We start from the raw sequence: 21,917 nt of genomic DNA, 5'->3' as shown, positions 1-21,917 counted from the left end.
GGCCTGTGTTAACAGCCAGTGAGAAAGTATCTCAGCAGCACAGGGCTAGAGATTAGTTCAGATTTTATGCCTGGGCTGTGCTATGAAAACAGTGTAGCAACATTATATACGTAATATTTACATGAGCAACAGAAGAATGGCGTGGCCTGCCGTGTCCAAGCTGGGGAAGCAGTCCCTGATTGTGGCTGGTTGAAGGCTTACCACTCAAGTAACAGCAGACAGCAGCACTGCTGCGTTTAGGTGTGTGCTGACGTCTGTGGGTTCCCCAAGGCCATGGGAGAAGTCATGTCCGTGCTGCCTGCTGGTAGCACCGGGTATGGGCTCGCTTTACCGGGTTCATGGAGCCTCCTCTTCACCAGTAAATCCCTGAATTACATGTCGGCAGGGAGGAGAGAGGAGAAAGATGTTAAAAATACTGTTTGCTTAAAAAATTATATATAGTCTTTTGGCTTGAGGGGCTGCAGAGGTTGTACAAGGTCCTCCCTGCCACTTGCTAGGAAGAGGAAGGATCCCTATGTCCGTTGCATGCTGCAGCTGGAGGTGAAGAAGGAGCTGTGAGAGAGCCGGGCAGAGTTACCCCCTCCTGCCGCTGATCCCAGCGCAGAGCCCAGGCGTGTGCCCCAGCCCCAGCCTGTCACCGCTGCTCGGGGCACCGCTGCAGAGCGCTGCCTGCGCCCCAGAGCGGCGGCAGCAGCAGTGGATTTACTTCTTGGCACCGCTGCAAGGGGGACTCTGGCTGGAGTGCTTCCAGCAGATGCTGCCAAGATGGAGCCTGGCAAAAGAGTTAGAGTTTCCTAACTGTGACAAATGCCTGCCTGAAAAAAATGTGTCTTTATTTACAAGTGTTGTGTTCAATTAGTCTTATGTTTTGCAAAAGCTATCTTGTCCCTGTAACAGTCTACCCTGCAACTTGAACCACTCCTCAGAAAAAGGCTAGATTTTTTTTTTTTAATGTTTAGGAATCCCATATTTCTGGTGTGCCACAGCTGCCGCCTTTAACCTCTTCTGGTGACACTAATCAATATGGTAACTTCTTGGTTGTAATTCTACCACAGGAGCACCATCAGTTAAGCTTTTCATTACCTTTTTTTACAGTGTTACTGTTTTCTTCTCAGGTATAGCTAAAAAAAAAAAAAAAAAAAAAAAGAAAACCAAAACATGGTCCCTAGAGAACTTCTAGGATGAGGGGTTAAAATTAAGAAAACACTTCCCTGTTCTGTTTTGATTTCAGAAAAAAAGTGACCACCACCTCAGCATGATTTCTCACCAATGAGACTGATACAGCTTTGCCATTTGATTTTGGCACTCCCTGTTGGGCTTATAATAGAAACTGAGCATGGCCTTTATTATCATTACGGTTGAAAGAGCATTAGCAAGGGCACAACTCAAGTTTTGAATATATGCTGGAACATACCCATAAAATATTAAAGAAAAGTTTTCAATAACAATTGTATTTAGAAACAAATTATTTTGGTTTTCCATTTCTGGGCTGTTCTTTGTGAAGCCAAATGGTCGCTGTCCCAGGGATAGTCTTTCTGCAGCATCGAATTTGGGGTTTCAGACACAAGAGAAGCAAAATGCCTACTTTAAAATGGTGCTGAGCTAGCAACAATGCTTCTGAGGCCAAAACAGCTTCACAAAGTACCATCTCTGGTAATCAGCTGATTTTTTTTTTGGGTCATATGTAAATTAAGAACACATCTGCTTTCCATATGTCTCACATACACAGCTTACATATGTTTTTGGATGTATTATCTTAATCATATTTATTGGACAAAGCAAAAAAAATGAAGTTTAAAATATTTTTGGATTCATAATATTATAAAACCAACAACTATAAAGCAAATGAGTCATGTACTACACTCCAGTTATAGTGTACAATTATGGCATGTATTTAAGGGCTATATTTCTTAGCTGGAGTGAAATCTATAGGCAACAATGCTATCTCTCCTGTATTTTTGTCTAGCAGAGATCTAAAGAAAAATTAATTACACTTCTTTGACTGATTGTTATTCTGCTGAAGTATGGTTCTAATCCTTATTAACATTCTCTAAAGTCATGCATGAAATATGACTTTTGCACCACACTCTGTGGCATATGTTTTCTCTTTCCAGAGTATTTTTCAAACTATCTTCAACCCTCACTGCTGTTCATTATTTTAAGATAGGTTTAAAGTTTGCCACAGTCTCAAAACTGATCCAGTACAGAGCGTTGCAAAGGAAAAAAAATGACACATCATTCTGCTCATGAACACAAATTGCTTCTGATTATTTAGCTTTGAATGTTCTCCTCATACTGTTTTTATTAAAAGCCCCAGTATATTTACTCTTGATAGTGTCTTCAATTAAGTTAAAAAGAGTCCCTTTTCTATAGCAGTATGTAAAGAAAATAGTTGTTACAACCGCAAAATTACCGAAAAAACCTGGTTCTAGTAAAGTACTACTTCAGTTCAACAACCACAGCACGAAGTTTGCTGTTTTCTTGTAAACTTTCCAACCATTAGATAAACAGTGTCTGTATCTTCACATAGAAAGAAGCACCCTCTCTTAGTTTAAGGATAGTTGTTTTCTTACAGCTCTCTGCAAAGTATGTACTCCATTAATCCATTTATCAATACAGAAAACTTGCTCTTTCAGAGCTAGAATTACTCTTTTTGACCATTTGTGAGGTAGGTCTTTGCTCAGCGAACAGTTTTGGTAACAAATTGCTAAATGACTTAGGCAGAGCACTCTGTTTCTGTTCATTTGCCTCCTTGTGAGTGCAGTTAATTTAAGCTGTGACAAGGGGAAGGAAAGTTGTTACAAGTGGGATCCTGTGACTTCAGCACACATTGCACACAGCCAGGAATGTTTTCCTTTTCCTTTTATAAAATAATGATTTAGGAAAATGCTCTAAGTTTAGCAGTTTCTGGAGCTTCTATGCTGTTGGCTTCACAATAACTGATTTTTCTTTTGAAAACATTGTCTTTTAATGCTGTGATGTCACAGTCTAATATTGTGCAAAGGCGTAACTGGACTAAACATGTCAGGAACATGTCAGTAACTTTCCATAAATTATTCAGTCTCTTTGGGAAAACCCCTAATTATGTGTTAACTCATTTTCTACTTCAGAGAAGTTTTTGTCTTGAACTTCAGAATCCAATTGCTGGGGAGCTTTTATTTCTTTTTTTTTTTTTTTTTAATTATTATTATTTTGGGGGGTTACTGTATTTCTGTTTAAAACTCTTTGTGTGTGAGCTCTGACAAAGAACTGCAAGGATCTGGCAGGAATGGGATGGTAAAAATCAAAGAATGGACTAGAGGGAGGGTGGAAATGTGCAGGATGCTAGCGTCTCTGCAGAGCTGCACTCTTTCCTCAGCTAAGAGCAACTGCAGTGCATCCCTGAACGAATACTTCACATGCTCCAGGCTATAAAGCTGTTTGTGCTTTGAAGGCAATGGGGTACGGAGGAAAGGACTGTTTGAAACATGTCACTTTGAACTGTGCCGGAGGGTCCCAGGGAGCTGGCCACCTCCGTCCGCCCATGCTCCTTCAGAGGTCTGGTTCCAGGCTGCAAGCCCTGGAGCCAGCCTCATAGTCTGGTCAGGTGGCCCCACTGTGAGATGTCAGGCTGATAAGTGAAAGTAGTGACTTTCTAGGGAAGATCAAGAGTTTACTGCTTGAATTGAATCTCTTGCTATGTGTGTGTAACAGTTCAATATGGCAACAAAAGGGTTTTCCTGCCTGCAGAGACAGATGCTGCCTTTTCAAAATGTTGCTTTACATTTGAAGCCTCAGCACATGCTGTAATAAAGGCCATCCTGAAACTTCAATGGATTGCATCATGAGGAAATGCAGAGAGGAAAGGGGTTTAGGTGGATCTGCAGAATCTTTTATGAACTCATACCCCATTAAAAAAGCAGGACTATCAAGCAGGGGTCAGTCACCGCTCAGAATCGGTGCCATCCTGTGTTTCAGATACAGTAGCACTCCTGCCAAGATGACCGGATGGGTGAGTGGGGTCTGGGACACTGCCGAAACACCACAACTTCTTGTGGAGAAAAGAAAAAAAAATCTTGATCCTATATTTCCTGCCTAAAAGATGTATCATTATTATTAGCTGATATGCAGAAGTTACTGTAGGTACTAGACGATATCACAGTTGCCATACGAAGAAGTGGAAAATAACTGAATCTTCAGATTTGCGTACATCTTCCTGTATGATCAAGACTTTCAGCAGGCTGATGTGAGCATACTTCTTTGGCCATTGTGCTACAGTGCATCACCTTTGCTGCAGTTCTTCTGGATGCTGAAAAGACTTGCAGCCTAAGGAAGCAAGTGACCCGAGGCAATCCTATTATTCGTCCCCCTCCCAAGAGAGGCATTGCGGTAGCACTCGCTGTTTTCTGGGTAGAAAAGGGTGAGAAACGTTTCCCTTGCCTTTTTATTTTAAGCTGTTGCTTTCAATATGCTTTTGCATATCTTTTCTGAAACATTCTGGTGATTAAGCTTTACTTGTATGTGTTTGTGAAAAACAGAACAAATTATTGTATTCTTGTTTATTCTTCAAAGTAAATCTCACAATGTGCTTTCAGTAATGCTGCTATGCTATGGTAGGGAATGGGAGTTGTCCAAAGCAATGCATGAATGCAGTGCGCTGTGACTTAAGAGTACAATTCTTGTGGTTAGAATACAGGGAGTGTGCAAGAAAAAGATATAGAGTAATTCTCATAAGGAAGAGAGGTTACAAAGAAGTATGTGTACTCTGATTACCCATAATGAAAAGAGAACCCTCTGACCTGCAGAAAAGGGTGTAAATCAACAGATATGTTATTTCTTTTTAGTAATTTGCTTTGTGACAATTTTGAATGGAGAAAAGGCTGTAAATTTCTGGTTGTTTTAGTACAGACAGTAGGGAGCAGTACTAAGCTGGCTGCCAGCTAGAGTCATATGGACTGGAAATAATTTGTGCTTAAAAATGTGAGAATTTTTAAAAGAAAATAATTTTGCCTTATCTTTGAATTAGGTTTGTGTTATGCTGGGACTTTGTAGAGGCTAGATTCATAATTTCACATTTTTACAGTGAAATTTTTGTTTCACAGCAGTGTAAATCTGCAGTACTTTCACTGAAGCAGTGCAAAGCCTGTGTAAAGTTTATGCAACTTTATCTAGCACAGACCTTCCAGAAAAAGGCTGTCAGATGAGTGTGAACTCTCAAGCCCCCGATAAAGATGCTGTTATTGAGTATAAATACAGAGTAGTTTTTAATAGCTGTAATTAGTATGTGTTGTTGTTTTAAATGAATAGCAACTGGCTTTGTCTTTCTATTTTGACAGAAGGGGATTTACCTGAGTCACTGGAAGACCTTCAGAAGAGTCAGTGACTGAGGGTCAGAGCGGGTGCCCCCAGCCCAGTGCGCCCCACCAGCAGTGAGGGGGGTCTCAGAGTGGGGAACGGTGAGGCAGGGCAGGGGATTGCTACCCCCTGACCTTGCCCAGCCTTGGGTGCCTCATGATGTGCAGGCCTCCAGGGCCAGGGACTGTGTCTTCAGAAACTTTGGCCTGTACAATTTCAACATTTAAACATTTATTTTAAAGCTTGAATTCAAATTCCTTTTTCCATCTCATTCTCCTGAAGAATGTACACACAGACAACAGTCAGGGTACATCTATTGCTGACATAAATAATGAAATAATGTAGAGAAACAGAGCTAAGTCCATGGGCGTTATTTGTTGCTCTAGTGGAGGACTGTGAGGACAGGGGGTGGTTTCACTGTTCGCTGTGCCATGGGCTGTGTTGCATCGTGCTGGAGCAGACTGCAATCCCTGGACCTCTTCTGCAGACACCAGGAAAACATTTTTTTCTGGAGGAGGTGGGAGAGGATGATGGGGCTTGCTACTCTGTTTGCAGTGTGTGAAAGGGACAAATCCACCACACCAGGTACAGCCAGGCCCCTGTTGGAGGCAGGTAGCTTGGGACCGAGTCAAGGCAAATTCAGGTGTGTGAAGCAGTCTTGGAGGCAGTGTGTTCTCCTGTGTACCTGTGCAAGGTGCGTGGCTGCATGCCTACCTGGGGCAGCACGTGGGAGTGCTCAGACTGCCCGGCCTCCCCAGAGGCTCCTTCTTGTACCCAAGACCAGGGGGACCCAGGAAGGGGATGATCCTCCACCTCTGCCCCTGTGGGGTCAGTGTGGTAAGCATGCTGAGAGCTCACTGAGCACACTGACAAGATCAGATTTTGCACAGAATGCAGAGGCAGCCAAAACTTTCTCCTAAAGCACTGCCAGAGGAGGAGCTGGTTGTGCATCTCCTTTCCTGAGGCAACCAGGTGTGCGGGGTGCTTGGCTCAGCCCCGCACCTTGCTCCTCACCATCAGTACCTGGCCTCAGACATGCTGGTGTGGCAGCCTGCTGGCCTCTGCCAGGTGAGTGCCCCACTGTGTGGCACTGGCCATACTTGGACTCTCACCTGGTGCCTCCTGCTCTGCATGGTGGAGCAGATCTGCAGGAGGGTGGAGGTGGGACCTACCCCCAGACACCTTCTAGCTGCAGGTGAGGGAATTCTACGGGGTTACTGAAGGAGTGTATTTGAATCCCCCCAAGGAGAGGAGAGTTTATCTCTTGTCTCCCATTTCCTTAACCCAGGAACTTGCAGCCCACAGTCTCATTTTTACAGCTTACAAATGAAGACCTCTCCATAGTGCTGTATAGTTGTGTCCTAATTAGCTTTTGCATTGCTGTAGGATAGCATGGGTTAATGTGTGTCCCACAGAGGAAGCAGTGATGTCCCATACAGCTCCAGCAGCTGCAAGGACATCTTCACACTCCACCAGCAAAGTTGCTCTGTCTATTTTGTTCTGGGCACCTCATCTGTCTGCAAAAACAGCACACACAAATAGCACGAGCATCCAGTCTTCACCTTTCTCTTCCTAGGACTGTGGTATAACTGTCAGCTATTGGTATGAAGGCAACATCATCTTGTAGAGGATGCTTTGATTTGCTGCAGATTCTGATATGGCACATGCACACATCCACATGCTTGGGCACAGATGCACGCTGGAGAATGAGTAGTAACATGGTGTGAAGCTCTTTCCTTCATGAGGGCTGAGAACATGAGGCTATGAGAAGACATTTAGACAGGCTGGCCTTGTGCAAGCTGGAGGTGCCTCCCCACTTGCACCAGTGCTTTCACTAGGACTGCTGCCATGCCCGGAGTGATGGGGTGCTGCTGATGGTGCTTCAGTCCCAGAGCAAAAAACTGGAGTGCACATGTGAAGCTGACAGGCTGATTCCTGCACAGTACTGAGCACGAAGGCATTCCTGAGGCTTCCTCAGGACAGGCTGAGTGTCAACTAGCCTCTGTCAGCAGTTCCCAAGCTGTTTCACCCCCTGTCCCACTTCCAGGTGAACTTGACTCTTACGCCCCCACTTTTCTCAGCCTGGGCAAAGTGCCGTGCTGACATGGCTGTTCTAGCTGCAGGAGGTAATCCAAAGCCCCCAAGCATTCCTGCATCCTGTCAAGAGGGAGTGCCCATGGTTTGTAAGTATTGGCATGCATGGAAGATATTGGTGCTGTGGCCTGCAGAGCTCCTGGAAGTTGTTACTCCTGCCAATGCATGCCAGCAGAGCCAGCAGGTTGTTAGGAGAGGTCCTGGTGAGGTGACCAGGGGACAGCCATCAGCCTTGTTGGAACATGTGTGCTGGTGTCTGTAAGAGCACTGAGCTGGACCCAATCCGTTCAACCATATCTGTGCACCTATGCAGTCAAGCTGGTGCACCCCTTTTCAGCGGAGTCCCACTGCATCCCTGGGCAGTGTTCTCTCTCAGTACAGCTCCTCTACAGCTCCTTCATACAGCTTAGGAGCTCCTGCACCTGCTGCTGGAGCGGCTGAGGTTCAGGCCATGCAAGGCTCTAAGGCAGAGAGTTCTCTCAGCCTCCTGATTTTCATGGTTAGATGTTGAGACATTTGGAGTCTCCAGACCCAAACATCATCTAGTAACATGTAAGCAGTATGACTAACATCTGTCACGTGCTGTTTGTTCTCCCAAGTCCTTCTCACAAGGAGAGGCAGAGCAATTCTTTGTCCTCTTTTGATGAGGTTCTTGGACAAGTGGTTATGCACCCAGAAAAGGCAATGTTGAGAAAAGATGGATAGCAAGAAAGAGAGGATTGGGTGAGTCCTTTCTTCTGCAGGAGATTGTGATACAGGTTCACTGAGAAAGTTTTTTCTTCTTCCCTCTCTCTTGTTCATTGACCTCACCACTATCTTACTCATGTGTGACACAACCTGGCTACTGACAGGTATCCAAGCATTGAGTTCCTCTGGAGACAACACACACAAAATTTAAAACTTCTTTTTTCAAGCCATCAGTTGTATTCTACATACAGAAGCAAATAATGGCTGTATGTACATAAAGATGTCGCAGAAGGAGTTATCTTTGTGGGGATCATAAGAAAGGGATCCAGCAGTGGAGATGAAGTGTATCATCACTACCTCTTAGAAATATCCTTGCGACAAAGGTCCCAATCATCTTATTACTCATCCCTGAGCCTCTGCTCTTTTTCTCCCAAGAAGCATAGGTGAGTGCTGCAGCTCCTCATTATTGGCTTCACATGGTGCAGAGCTCTCCAGAAGTTTTAAAATGGAGGCAGGCCCTCTGGTGAGTGTTGCCTCACTGATGTAGTGGGCTGCAGGGCTAGAGCGGCACAAGAGTAGAGCTGCTCTTCAGGGTGTCCAGAGCTTCTAAGCAGATGAACGTGCTCCACTTTGAGAGCACCAAGAAGTTATTTTTGTAAGCAAGCCACAAGCGTTTCTTGGGGCCTGCAGGCTAGTAGTTGTCTGGCTATTGCTGTAGAAAGATGGATTGTCTGTCCAGACAGAAATAGGCATAGAGTGTCCTCCTTACTGCTCCATTGCTGAAGGTCAGTTCCAGAGTGCAACTGAGGATGTGTGCAGAACCAGAGAAGGACATGAGCCCTGGGAAGGAGCTGAACTTCAGGGATGGTGTTCAATGAAACCTCCCAGGAGAACAAGTCTGTGGCATCTCACTACCATTGCAGAAAAGGTATCTGTGAACTTCTCAGTGAATCCTTTAGTCTCTGGTGGTCTGTAAATAAGCATAAAATGCACGTTAGTTTTGGCTCAGGTTTCTATTCTCAGATGAATGAATTTGAATGAACTTGTCTTATCTGTGGAATCTCTCTTGAAGCTGATGTTTGCAGAGAAGATAAATGTGCTGCTGCCTGCCTGCTTGTCCTGACTTAGTCTGTGATGCGCTGAGCAGTGTCCTGGGGGGATTAGGAGGGCTAGAAGAGAGCTTGGGATGTCAGCCTGCCAGGACCTGGTGATGTGACCTGTATCGGTTTCTCCATCAATGATAAGGCTTTGGGTTGCATGTTAGCAGTAGTCTGTCATGGTTGCGATGTTTCCCAACATGTTTTGTTTTAGATGAATGTTATACATTGGTGTCCTGTTGTTGCAGCACCCAAATGAATATATGTACTAGGAGGGAGGAAAAAAAAAAAAACCTTCACATTCATGTGTAGGGAAGTATGCCTTTAGACAGCAATGTTTTTCAGACTAGTTTGTGCAAGTGTTAAACTAGCTTGAAGTTGAGCTGTATTCTGTTTCCAATTCCCTGCACAAATTCATGATTCCGAGAGCTTGTGAAAATCCAAGTCAGAGCAGGCTGTACACTGCAAATGTCACTAAGATGCAATTGTTAAATGTAAACCATAATGATGCTGTTGAAACTGTTTTATAATGTGAGTTCTTACTGTATGTATTCAAACTTATTTAGTATCAATGTCCTTAGGAGGATGCAACATAGTCTCAGATTTTTTTGTCCTATAAACAAAGTGTTTACTAGAGAATTGCTTAAGCATCTTTTAGACTAAGGATTCATTCAAGGTGGAAATAAAATGAACTAAAAATGACTGTGGGGTGAGCAATGAGCAGTCCCCATAGGCCAAATCTCAGTAGGAGAAAACACTTAAAGTTTCTTTAGTGCTGGCAGGTTCAAAAGTCAGGGCTGGTTTCAATTAGCCCGGGAGAGTCTCAGTGATAAACAATTCCTGTGGTCTTGAAGCAAAGGGGCTAGCTGCATGCAGCCATTCTAACTACTTGAGCTGGCCCTATTCCCTCTGCTCTGGGAGTAACTGTCTTTTTGAATGAAGTATTTGTCATCGTTTGTATATGAATTCTTCTGAGTTTTTGAGAGCAAGGAAAATACAAAGCTTTCTGGTTAAGGCATTTTTGGTCTGAAAATCCCCCAGGGTATCAGCATAAAATATGCATGACGTTCATGCAATTTATTTTCTTTAAGGGGCTGGAAAATGTGAGTGTGTGCAGATGTTTGTGTGCACATGTGTGTATGACTGTATGATCCCCCAAGTTCTGCCTGAAGATAAGCTCATGGGAATGTCTTTTTTTTTTTTTTGGGGGGGGGGGGGTAGCTTAGAAAAACAGGTGGAGGGCTGCCACTGCCTGTGACACACCGTCCTGTAGATAGACTGGCGTCTGGGAGTACCCAGTCAGGAAACCTTGTTCTCCTCTGTCCATATTATTTCAAGAGAGGAGACAGGAATTTCAGGTCATGCCAGCTGTGTGTGTGGCATAGGAACCTATTCAAAGCTCCTGGAGCATCTCCATATTTTGTGGTTGCTCACTCTGACAAAGCCCATTGTTACAGCACTTCTGGCAGACATGCTAAAGCATTGCAGTGAGGAGATGCATCATTTCACTAGTGCTTACACTTCATTAACTGTTGAGAAAATAGTTTGGGGTATTGTACATTTTATAAAGAGGTGAAGTGAGACATTAGGGTTAAAAATACTATACTTCATACAAAAAGATCATATGATCAGTTCTTAGTGCTACATGGGCAAGTAGTAAGGTGATAGTTTCTGTGGTTGTTGCCTTGAGCCTTGCTCAGAACTGATGCCAGCTCCTTTCTTCCAGGCCTGCCAAGCCTGTGGTGACTGGATGTGCCTTTGCACTTTCAATTTATTTTCAGGTGACCAGAACAGCTCTCACTGTTTTTTGTTTATTTGTTTATTTAATCAGCACTATCTCTGCATTCAAATAATCTTGAAATAAACTCCCCAATACCAAATTCTGTGTCTTACCAATTCTCAGGAATCATGGTGCTGAATATATTTTTCTAGAATCAACATTACCACATTACAATTCTAAGAACATTGAATGGTCAAATCCAGGAGGGAAAAAAAAAATAGCCCACATTCTCTTGCTGGATTTCTTTCCATATTTTGGAGCTAGCTGTTTTGCTTGTCTGAATTTAAAAAGGTTGAAAAGTCTGAAGTTGCATGGAATACCTTTTCTTCATGATCCTGGATAACTCTATTTAGACTTACTTATTGTTAAAGATTTATAGTAACATGTTTAGGTATTGGTTGAAGGATTATGTATGATTATAGATCGTCAAATGCTCTTAGTAGGTAAAACTTTTTATTTTTAGCCAAAATGCTAAGAAGCATAAGCTTGCTTTTTCTGTTTGAAAATATGTTAGTATTTTCCTTTACTATGGCCAGTACAGCAGAACCTCTTCAAGTGAATCTTGGTGAAAGAAAGAAATTTTTGATGAATGTTTTCTGAGCAACAAAACAAACTGCACGGGATAGTTCAATAAGCCCCATTAAATCATGCACAGTACAAATCCTTTAGAGCAGGAGGATCTATTTTTATCATGTGAGTTTCCATAGCAAAAGCTGATTTAACTCCTTGGGGTGAAGTTCACGCCAGTGCATGTCTCTGTGAAAGATCAAACTCCCTTTAACACATGGATGAGGGACCTGCAGAAATCTTACATCTGGAGTGGAGAGCAGATGTCCATGCACAAACATCCAAGATGTGTACTAAGGAACCTCTTCATAACTATGATATGGTACCTTCACTAGCAGTGATGAGATTTCAGAAAACTCTGCTCAGCAAACATGATGGTAGCTCATCTGTGAGCAAAAACTTTTTCCACTCACCATTTCAGAGCAGAAGGCCTTGCATGGAGCAACTTAGGAACTTTATTCTGGGGGAAAACAGACAAAACAAATTTGGTAGCACTTCAAACAAACAACAGCAGCACTTCTGAGTGCAGTTGTCATAGAAGGAGAATATTTAACAGGGAAAAAACTTCTTGCTTTTCACACTTAGCGGTCAGTCAGACTCCTCTGACATAGGCAGTGTAAGCAGCAAATAACCTTCTGTGAGTAGCAAGTGCCTTGTGCCACTCACAGGTGATCCAGTACAGACCTCACATGTATGCCTTAACCCAGAATCGCATAGCAGGTGGAACTGCCCTGACTTTCTCCAAAATGGATGTTTGCTGTTCAGAAGGGAAACTTATAGCCATGAGACCCTGCTCTGTTCCCAGCGTTGTGTGTTCACAGCAATATTTGTGTACGCTTTCAGATTTATGGAAATCTGCATTTTAAGAAGGCCCTGGTATAGCTGAGGACATTCTGTCTCCATGGCAATGAAGGTGATGTCACAGGTGCAACATCATGTTCTCAGTGCAGCAGCAGATGGGTTGGGAGAAAACAAGCTCATCAGGGTTAACCAAAAGGAGTTTTTGCAGCAGGCAGCCATAAAATTGGGTTTTGTGTAGGACTTCTGTGCCATCTCCATTAAATGATGGATGTGTTGACCTGGGATTTGTGATACCCAAGTCTTGTTGCCAAATCCATCACGGACTTGGGCTGCTTGCGAGGGAGTGGCAGGATTATTTCTCTGGCAGCTATGATTTACAGGGTGCAAACTGAAGCAATTAGGTTCACCTGGACGTGAGTCAGTCGGGATCCGTCCTTCCCCGAGCGGTCGCCGTCTTCCCTCGGCTGTTGCGGCCGCACCGGCTGGCGCTCGAGACCCCGCGCCGCCCCCGGCCGCTGCTGCGGAGCCGTTCGGTGCGGCGGGGCCGGGCCGGGCCGGGCGCTGCTCCGCGCGGCGGCGCCTCCGCGGCTTCCCCCGCTTGTCCGGCTGGAAGGGTCGGCTGGGCCGGCTTGGCCGCGGGGTACAGCCAGCAGCTCCTTACGCCGCACGCAGCTCCTGGAAAGGTTGCGTCCGTTTTTGAGGAATTCGGGAGTAAAATCCTTCCCAACAAACTGGAGGAAACTTCACTGAAGTTATTCCGGGACTGAATTTTGCACGCTGCAGTTCTTCCTACGAGCAGTATCAGCCGAATAGATTCTTTGAATCACAATTCCTTTTTTTGTTGTTATTCTTTTCAAGTAAGCTTTGTGATGAAGTCGTCTTAAAGCAGTACAATATTACATATAAACGTGAGCTGTGATACTGCCACGATATCTGAGTTACTGAGATATGATTTGGTAAAATAATCTGACTGAGAAAGTCCTGTTTCAGGTGGTATATTCTCTCCTTCGTAGTTTTAACATCCATGTGCCAATTCACCCTAAAAATAGATGCTTAAAATGTTTGCTTCGACTCAAAAGAAAAATAAAATAAAGCTGGGTAGCTTTAAACAAATTCAGGTCAAAGTTTGTTATTGGACTTATAGTATAGCAACACAGAAATTAAAAGATAATAGCTCCAGCCTGATTCTTGTATCTCTCACTGTAGTAGGGTTTGGGTCTAAACTTTTTTCACGTTAAACTTCTACTGGAGATTATCTTCAGCCTGAAGAAATTATTCTGAGAGTTCTGCTTAGAAGCCCTGGAATACAAGCCATTTTTAAAAAGGTTATACTGTGATCTAAAATCAAGCAGGATCTTCACTGAATTCAGTATAGGCTCTATTCATTTTAATATGCACAGAATTCATACCAACTTCAAAAAATTTGACTTGTCATGCGTAGATCAAATTCAAAGCAACATGCAGGCTCTGGTGTTAAAATGGCTCGGGGTGTCAGTGTTGAGTTGTTCAGAGTGTATAAATCATATGAATGTGTGATTCTAGGGCTAGTACCTGGGGATTTGCTTGATATGATTATACACACCGCTCTGCTCACTTAGTTCATTTCACGTCTGCCTCAGGAGCGACCTCAGGAGGCGTTTACATTGATTATTTTCCTCACAACAGCCAACACAGTTCAAATAAAGCAGACTATGCATAATTAAAGGCATCATTGCGTTCTCACTCAAAATAGTAATGGGGCAGTGGATCTAATTTCCTACTTAACACAGAAAGGCTGGGCTTATTAACTATTCCTATGATTATTATTTACTAAACTCATTTTAATAATGACCTGTTCTCCCCTCCCCCCCATTTTTTTTCCTTGGAAGACCCAAGCTATTCTGCTTGTAAAGTAAAAGCGTGACAGGGCAGACAGCTGATCTAGAGAGAAGCTAGACACAGCAGCATCACGAAAGACAGGACATCCAGCAGGAATCACACGGCTGAATATTTACACTGCAAGCAAATATTTATGGTGTGCTGCAAGATATGCACCAGTTAGTGTTGCATACAGGAGAGTCATTAAGAAGTGGGGGAAGAATAAGCTCCTGTGTTAGAAATACCCAGGGAGGTCCTTCCCAACCACAGTGATCAGTTTAGGGAGGCAAAAAGGAAAACTCGTTCTGGAACAGCTCATCTTTGATGCCCAGTCTGTGCCCTATATTTGTCCTTGCAAAGTGCTGTTCTGCTCACCTTTTGGGAGGCTGTAAGCACAGAGCAATGAAAGGCCTGAGAAGCTGTTCCTTGTTGCAGGGAGCACCCTGGGTGCACTGCATTGTGGGCACTGTACTGTCAGCACGGCCCAACGCAATTACATTTGAGTTTGCTCATGTGGTGGACAGCTGTGGTTTTCTGACAATGCGGTGGTTAGTGTAGAAGACGCCCACTTTCAAAGCCAGCCTTGTATCTGTTTTTCCTGTGGGAGACATTTTTAGCACTGCCCCCAGACTCTGGCTTGCATGCTTCAGAGGTCTGTTGTGTTCTTATTTCATTAGCATAATAAAATCTGCACCTCCCAGTTCATCCCTCTGAAAAGTGAAGAAGAAAAAAAAAAAGCTCATACACTAACAACACTTGTGTCACAGAAAGAGAAAGTTGGATGATGAGGAGTGGTTGAAGGATTGTGCTGATGGCACGGAGAAGCAACTGACACAGCCTCATGTCAGGCAGAAGTGTGTCTGTCGGCTGCGAGCCTTGATCCAGACACCATGCCCTCACAGCAGGAAATGATTACACCATGCAAGCCCTTGCCCTGAGATTCCTGCTCAGGCAAGACTTGAACGTGGTGTCAGGCTCTAAATTATCAGTTCTCCAGAAATAAATTCACAGAAGTTAAGGCGTTTTGTAAACTGGTCTTCTTATCATCTGGTGGAATTACTAGCCCAAGGATCCTTTGCTAACCTAAAAGTGCCAGGAAGTTTGGGGCTAAATTCTGTGTGAACCATAAAGCAACGAGCTGAGCGCGGGGACTCGTAGTGAGAAAATGTTTGGGCATTGTCTTGTTCTCACCCCTTACTGATTCTGCCTATTGGTACGTATCGTTGGTGGGTGCTCTGAGATGGAGCTGGCTGACTGGTATGCTTTTGCAATATGTGCCCCTCTGGGGACACAAATAACAGTAACTTTATGGCTACTTGTGCATGCTGTCACATGTTTAAATTGTTCAGATTTTATGGGAAAGATAAACATCCACCAAGACAACGTGTTGTTCCTGAAATGTAGGTCAGCCTATATCCTGTAATCCTCGAGGAATAATCCTTCAAATCTCATTACTCTTAGTGAACGAGCACCCACAGTTTTCTTATTTCAGAAATAAACATCTCTACAGAAGTTAATAATACTTCCCGTGAAACAAGAACATCACTAGGTGCGCATGCCCATCCTGTCTCTTGGCTGGTCCTACACTTGTCCACCTAAGTCTATGCTAGAGCTGGCAAGTTGCATCTACTGCTACTGTTTGAGGGCCAGGGAGGTGCATCAGGCCAGTTTGGAGACTTCTCCAGCCTTTGCTCTGGGGTACGGTCCACCAAACATCCCTCTGCTTCTGACTTCCCCAGTGGGACACTCCCCAGGCCTCCAGGAGGGCTGCTGGGGCCGACCTTCTCCCAGACATATTTGCACCACAGGATGTGTGGCCAGGCTGCATCCTGCCGGTGCATGGCGTCAGGTCCCCAGCATCTGCACCCCAAAGGGCCAGGCTGGCAGCTACGTGTCCGGGGCTGGGCACAGTGGTATGGAGGAGCAGCTGTGCAGATCCAGCTGTGGGCTGCCCATGCCTAGAGGCAGTGCCTGTACTGAAGGCTCACGGGTCATGTCCAGAGCTGGGTCCCCTGGGGTACCCTTGCATGGGCGCTTGGCACAGCTGGCGCTGTGCTGGTGTTGTTCGGCAGCCTGTCTCTCAGGTTGTTGGTCCCCAGCCCTCCTGAAATGCAGATCATGAATTGGGTCTGAACTTCTCTGAATGTGAATGGAATGGAACAGTTCATATACGGGGACTGAAAATAAAAAGCCATATAATAATTAGTCCCACTTTTTTTAACTTGAACAAACCAATTAAAAAAAAATAATAATAAAAAAGCAAATGATTGTAAGAAATAGCTGAACAAATTTTTGTAAAGCAAATCACAAACTCAGTTTGCTCCATAGGCTGTTAAATATCTGACAAACTTCTGGTTAGCTTTAGCAAAGACCAATGACAAGTGGGTTATTGCCATTGTAAATTGTATCTAACAGTTTAATAGTTGTAATACCTGGTATGTTCTTTTTAATCATATGTGTCTGGAGTGTTGCAGAACAGGGAAAGCATCTGGATCTGTAGCAGCTGAAGTAGAAAGTTGTTTTTCTGTTTACAATATGACTTTCTGCTCATAAGAACGTTCTTTAAGTGTGTGGTAAGTATGTGCCTCGTGTGTGTGGAGGCTATATATTTAGTGTGTGGTAAAAGGTATATTTTGTGTGCAAATTAAGATACTGGTGGATTTTTTTCAGATTGGAAATGAGAAAATATACAGTAAGCAGAACCCACATTGTTTTCACTGCAAAAGGTTTGTCAGCTGGAAGATGACTTCTGTGCTCTGCTGAAGACATGAGATTAGGGCTGTCTGGCAAGGCTGTGTTGTGTCCACACAGCTTGGGCTTGCTGAACCCAAGCTGTAGCAGCTTAAACGGTTCCCATTCTACAAACACGGAATGGGGAGGGCTCTAGGAATTTAAACTGTCCCAGGCTTCAAGTATATGCCTATTTAAACTCTATAAAGAGTAACTTGTGTGTGACTCTGGTGAAAAGTAAAAGCCATAGGGTTTAAGGAGGTGGATGGTGCTTTTCAGCACAGGCTGACTGAATTGCAGTAGACCTGAAGGACGTGTCAGAAAAGGCAGTGAGACAGATCAAAAAGAGTCAGCTAAAATGGGGTATCAGTGAAATAAATTAAAATTTATTTAATAATTGCAGTATACTCTGCTTTAGGTGTGGGTTTTAGTTCAATAATCTGTGGTCCAGCCCCAGCATACAGCTTTTGTGTGGAAAAGACTTCACTTGGAGTTGAGCAAAGCATGCCGCTTTCCCATGAGTAGGTGTTTCATCATGAGGCCCTGCAAATGTCCCTGCATGTCCCTTACCTCAGGGCAGACCCCAGGGCACAGCTTTTGCAGGGCTTCTTCCTGCCTCCCTTTGCAGGACAAAGAGGGACAGGACTTGCTGCAGACCTTCCCTTTGCAGATCCTGTGGTTTGTCGCTAATCTGCCTTCTACCCTCCCCGTATGTGGTGCAGAGCTGAGAGCAAAAGCATTAACACAGGACTGTTCTGAGATGGAAAAAAAGGTAAAATAATTTCTGTTGTGACTGCTTGCTTCCCTCCATCCTTCACTCTCTCCTTCAGGTGTAGTTTTTCAGAAGTATCCTCTTTCCAAAATCTAGATCTCTGTTAGGATCAGAAGGACCAAATCTGTTCTCTCTCACCCATTGCTTATACAAGGAAGCTGGTTTTGTGCATAGTTCCCACTCAGCATTTTCAGGGTTGGCAGAGTATCCCATAAAGGGTACGCTCCGTTATTCCATGTGATGTGGGCACTTTTGTATATGGCAGGAGGCTGCAATCCCCTGACAGATGTCAGTGCCCATGCAGTCCTGTGCAGGGAAAACTGATACAATCCTACAAAGAGAAAGAGTCAGAGCTGAGATTATCGCCTTAATCCACATGAAAATCTGTCAGAGGCTTCCAGTAGTTGTCCAGTAAATGAGATAAACGAGAAGTAGACATGGCAGTAGATGTTTTGGTAACAAGTGGAAATGCTGGAGGATTTATCAAAGCAAGTTGCCTCCTGTAGCTCAGCTTTATTTCAGGCAGCTGCCCGTGTTCAGTGTCAGTGTTGCCAGATTTCTTCCTCTCCCTTCAAATGAAAATGAGCTAGAAGTATTTTTACTTACAAATGTTTGGAAGAAATTATGGTGAGGAGAAGGGGGGTGGCGGAACAAGGGAAGCCCCTGTGTTATATCCTTTTCTATGGGCAGATAGAATGGGGTCAGTGAGCCTTAGTTTCAGACTGAGAACTTTTTTCCTTCTATTTTTATGCATGAACCACTTTACAATTAAACTCTCATAAAGGGCCTGGATAGGTGGTTACATGAACGCTGATTCCTGCACCTATGATTTCATGTAATTTTTTCAAGCGAAAAGCACCGTCATTGGAAGGTAGAAGAGATCTGTGGCCATCACCAGCCACATTGTCCATTTCCATGGATGAAGTTACATCAACACTGATTTTGACAAAACATGCACTGGAGTTGCAACAAATGCAGTGGTTGTAGACTAAAGCTATGCATCAGGTCAGTGGGATTGCCCATGGCCATCTTGGGCTGTTGTACTTCATACCATTAAGAAATGCTGATATACCTTTTTTTTTGAAGTGGTTTATGCAATACTGCACAATTGCTTTGCTGTTGGTTATTGTTTTCTAGCTGGTAGGCTAATTGTGACACACTTCTGTTTTGATTTGGATTATTTCTTCCAACCCAGTAGGAAGTGGTACCTTGTTTTACTGATCATCAGATGTGGCTTGGGATACTCTCAAGGTGTTCGTATAGCTGAGGTGCAGAGATACCTACCTCAGCTGACTTCTTAAAAGCATATTTTCAGTGCCTTATATTGGACAAAGTTCAAGATGTATCCTGTCACTTAATCCTTGCGCTGTCTTTCACTATATAGAACTGACCAGAGTACATAAGTTGTCTAAAATTTTAGGACAAACAGTATCAGCAGTTATCTAACCTCAGGGAACTGCTTGTATAGAGTAAGATGTAGTTATTGAGTCTGTGATCTGCTCAGTCCTAAAATTATTCCTGGGATCAAACAAGTGGAATTGACTCATAATAATATGGGTCCCGGTAGGCCTAAATAGAAATTGGTTTTCTCAGATTCTTGATTTGTGTTGGTGTTAAACACAATCACTGACACATCATTTGTGTCTGCAGATGTTGACATAGTACTTGTGAAGACCTGAAATGCGGGTAGTCTGCTCTGTTTGCAGCCACGTTGCTTTGTGCTATCCTAGTTTTCCAGCTCACAAAGGAAAAAATAACTGAGATTTGTCTTGTCTTGGGCTGACAGTATAGCCAAGTGATTGCCAGTCCAATTTGGCAGTTTTTAATCATTTTATCTCTGTTCTCTTCTCTCTGGGGAGACAGTCAGTGTTTAGCAGTCTGCTCAGAAAGACCTTGGGGCTAGTTTCAGCGGCAGTGGCTCAGAGCTCCGATTATTAGCTCTGCTCTTAGGAGCACACTGAGATCTTTCCCAAGGGAGTGGTGTGAAAAATTAACACAGGCTTAGAGCAGCAGTGCAGCAGCAAGCTATGTAACTGTAATTACTCCATTGATATTCCTCACACAATAACACTGTCATCAGTCATTTACATAAACTTTTTCTCCATGAAGAGGGAATGGCTGCTTATAACCCTATTGGGTGCTTCCAGAGCATGCATTATACATTTTATTTGCTCTAATTTCAGACTCAAGGCCTGTAGGAACAGAGAGAGGAAACATGCAGTCTTTTTGTTGTTGTTTTTTTTTCTGTTGTAACAGTATGTGCCACTCCACATATATGATTGTGCAAGCAGGCTAAAATGCATTTTGAGAGGATATCAGGAACCATTTCCAGGATTTGAAATGTATATTATAATCTTAAAAAAAAAAAGTATATTTTAAATAAATAGATTTGACCACCCAAGCTTAGTTCCAAATCTCAGTCTCATGCCCTTTTTGCCAGGTCAGGTTCATTAAGTACCGTGCTGTCTGCAGAAGCCAGAACTCAGGACATATTTTTTCTTATTTTTTTTCTTCCAAAGCTACACTTCATTGCTCTGTACCATGCTCTCATGTATCTCCATTTTTCTCAACATGTCCAGAGAGATTGTTTGCCTAACCCACAAAAGCTTTCTTCCTTACAGCAGGTAATTGAAGACAGTAGCAACAAATAAGTGGTTAATAAAATTCACAATTAGCACCATCCTGTCTTTTGCCCGTGTTCCCTTTGTGTCTGTTTATGCAGTGTAAAAGCCAGAGCTACATAAAGCAAACTACATCTGCCCTAGGTCAGAGCCATGCAGAGATGAGCACCTTGCAGCCTGATCCAGTAGGCACTCTCTGGTCCTGATGGGCCATGATTTAAAGTGCTTGTCTTGATCAGCATATTCTGCAGTTCTTTTAATACACATGCTCATTTGAGCATTGGCTAACCTGACACAGACTGGCCCTGTACTTTCTCAAGGTGCATAGGATCATGCAGTCACTGCATCACTTCACCCAGCAGGAGAGAGAGAGAAGAGGTTATTTAGTACTGAGTTCCTTAAAAGAGCATCTTGTTAGGGACAAGATGTTCCTATCCTCATACGAAGAGTGTTAAACTTTTGTAAGATATTTTACTTTCTCTAATTAAAGTCTTCAGAGCCAGATATTCCTGGGGCCAAGGCTAATAATGTATTCAGAAGAATAATAACCCTGTCTGAGCTGCAGCGTGTTTATTGATGGCGCTGGTACCTGACGGCACTGACCGCATCCTGCCTGTGCTCATATGCTGCTGCTTGGTGCTGCACAGGCCTGCAGGGCACAGCATCGCATATTGCTGTCACAGTAAAAATTCTGAGCACTGCAGCAGGACACATCTAGTGGGAAAAAAGGCGCATGATAGTCAAATTTCACTTGCTGAATATTTAATGAAGCCTGCAGTGTTTATTTGGTTAGCCTGTCGATTTTTATCGTTCTGTCAATAGCTTCTCATATGTGGCACGGTGATGATCTTTAGCAGCCTGTCCCCTGGGAGCCAAAGCGCTAAATGCAATTATGGATTTTATACCGCAATGTGTTTGATATTTCCACTGATCTAATTTGCAGTCTGGTAGTTTATTGTTTGGCATTTTAATGGCGTTCAAATGCTATGGAAAATTTGATTTCTCTTTATAATTCACCCTAACATCATTAATGCTGGTAGCTGGATGGCATGGATTTTTAGAGAGCTAAATATATAGGAAAATCATTTTTTTAATATGGACCAAAACACTCAGTTTTAACTAAAAGGAAATCCATGTTCTATTTTTTCCCACACTTCCTCTTTGTCACTTTTCATTGAACATTAAGATTACTTTGAGAAAATGATCAAACAAATGTTAGACCTTGGCAAACAAAATACAGATGCAATGTCTTCTGATGGAGGCTTTGCTGCAGAGCTTAGAGGTCCTGAGGAGTCCTTTGATAGAGAAACAGAATGAGAACCGTCTATTGAAAAGTCTTATCAGATCATTTCTCTTTTCTGTTTCAGACTGCTTTTGTTTCATAATTAATTGTTTGTGTATTTTTTCTTCTGATATAGCTGGCTGAAGCCCTGAGCCAACCATTTCATCAGATGCATACATTTCTCTGAACACTGTGTCACCCCTGCCAAAACAATAAAACAAACAAACAAAAAAACCACCCAAGCCAAAGTTTGATAGTTCTTGAATTTTGGATTTGGGCTGTTGGCACAAAGAAG

At 43.4% G+C, this 21,917-nt stretch overlaps 1 protein-coding gene and 1 long non-coding RNA gene across 2 annotated transcripts in view; one reads left to right on the top strand and one right to left on the bottom strand.

Annotated features, from left to right (window-relative positions):
* Positions 1-21,917, top strand: part of LMX1B (LIM homeobox transcription factor 1 beta) — a 111,282-nt gene that overhangs the window by 22,234 nt on the left and 67,131 nt on the right. The gene's annotated exons all lie outside the window — the stretch shown is intronic.
* Positions 8,901-13,053, bottom strand: LOC136786690 (uncharacterized). Its single transcript, XR_010826068.1, has 2 exons — positions 12,768-13,053; positions 8,901-9,085 (listed from the first exon to the last, which is right to left on the bottom strand). It is a non-coding gene; the product is annotated as an uncharacterized lncRNA (long non-coding RNA).

The sequence above is a fragment of the Anser cygnoides genome, chromosome 20 (genome assembly GCF_040182565.1).
Source record: "Anser cygnoides isolate HZ-2024a breed goose chromosome 20, Taihu_goose_T2T_genome, whole genome shotgun sequence".
NCBI classification, from domain to species: domain Eukaryota; kingdom Metazoa; phylum Chordata; class Aves; order Anseriformes; family Anatidae; genus Anser; species Anser cygnoides.
The sequence above is the reverse complement of the archived record's forward strand: the minus strand, read 5'-3'. Positions and strand labels throughout refer to the sequence as shown.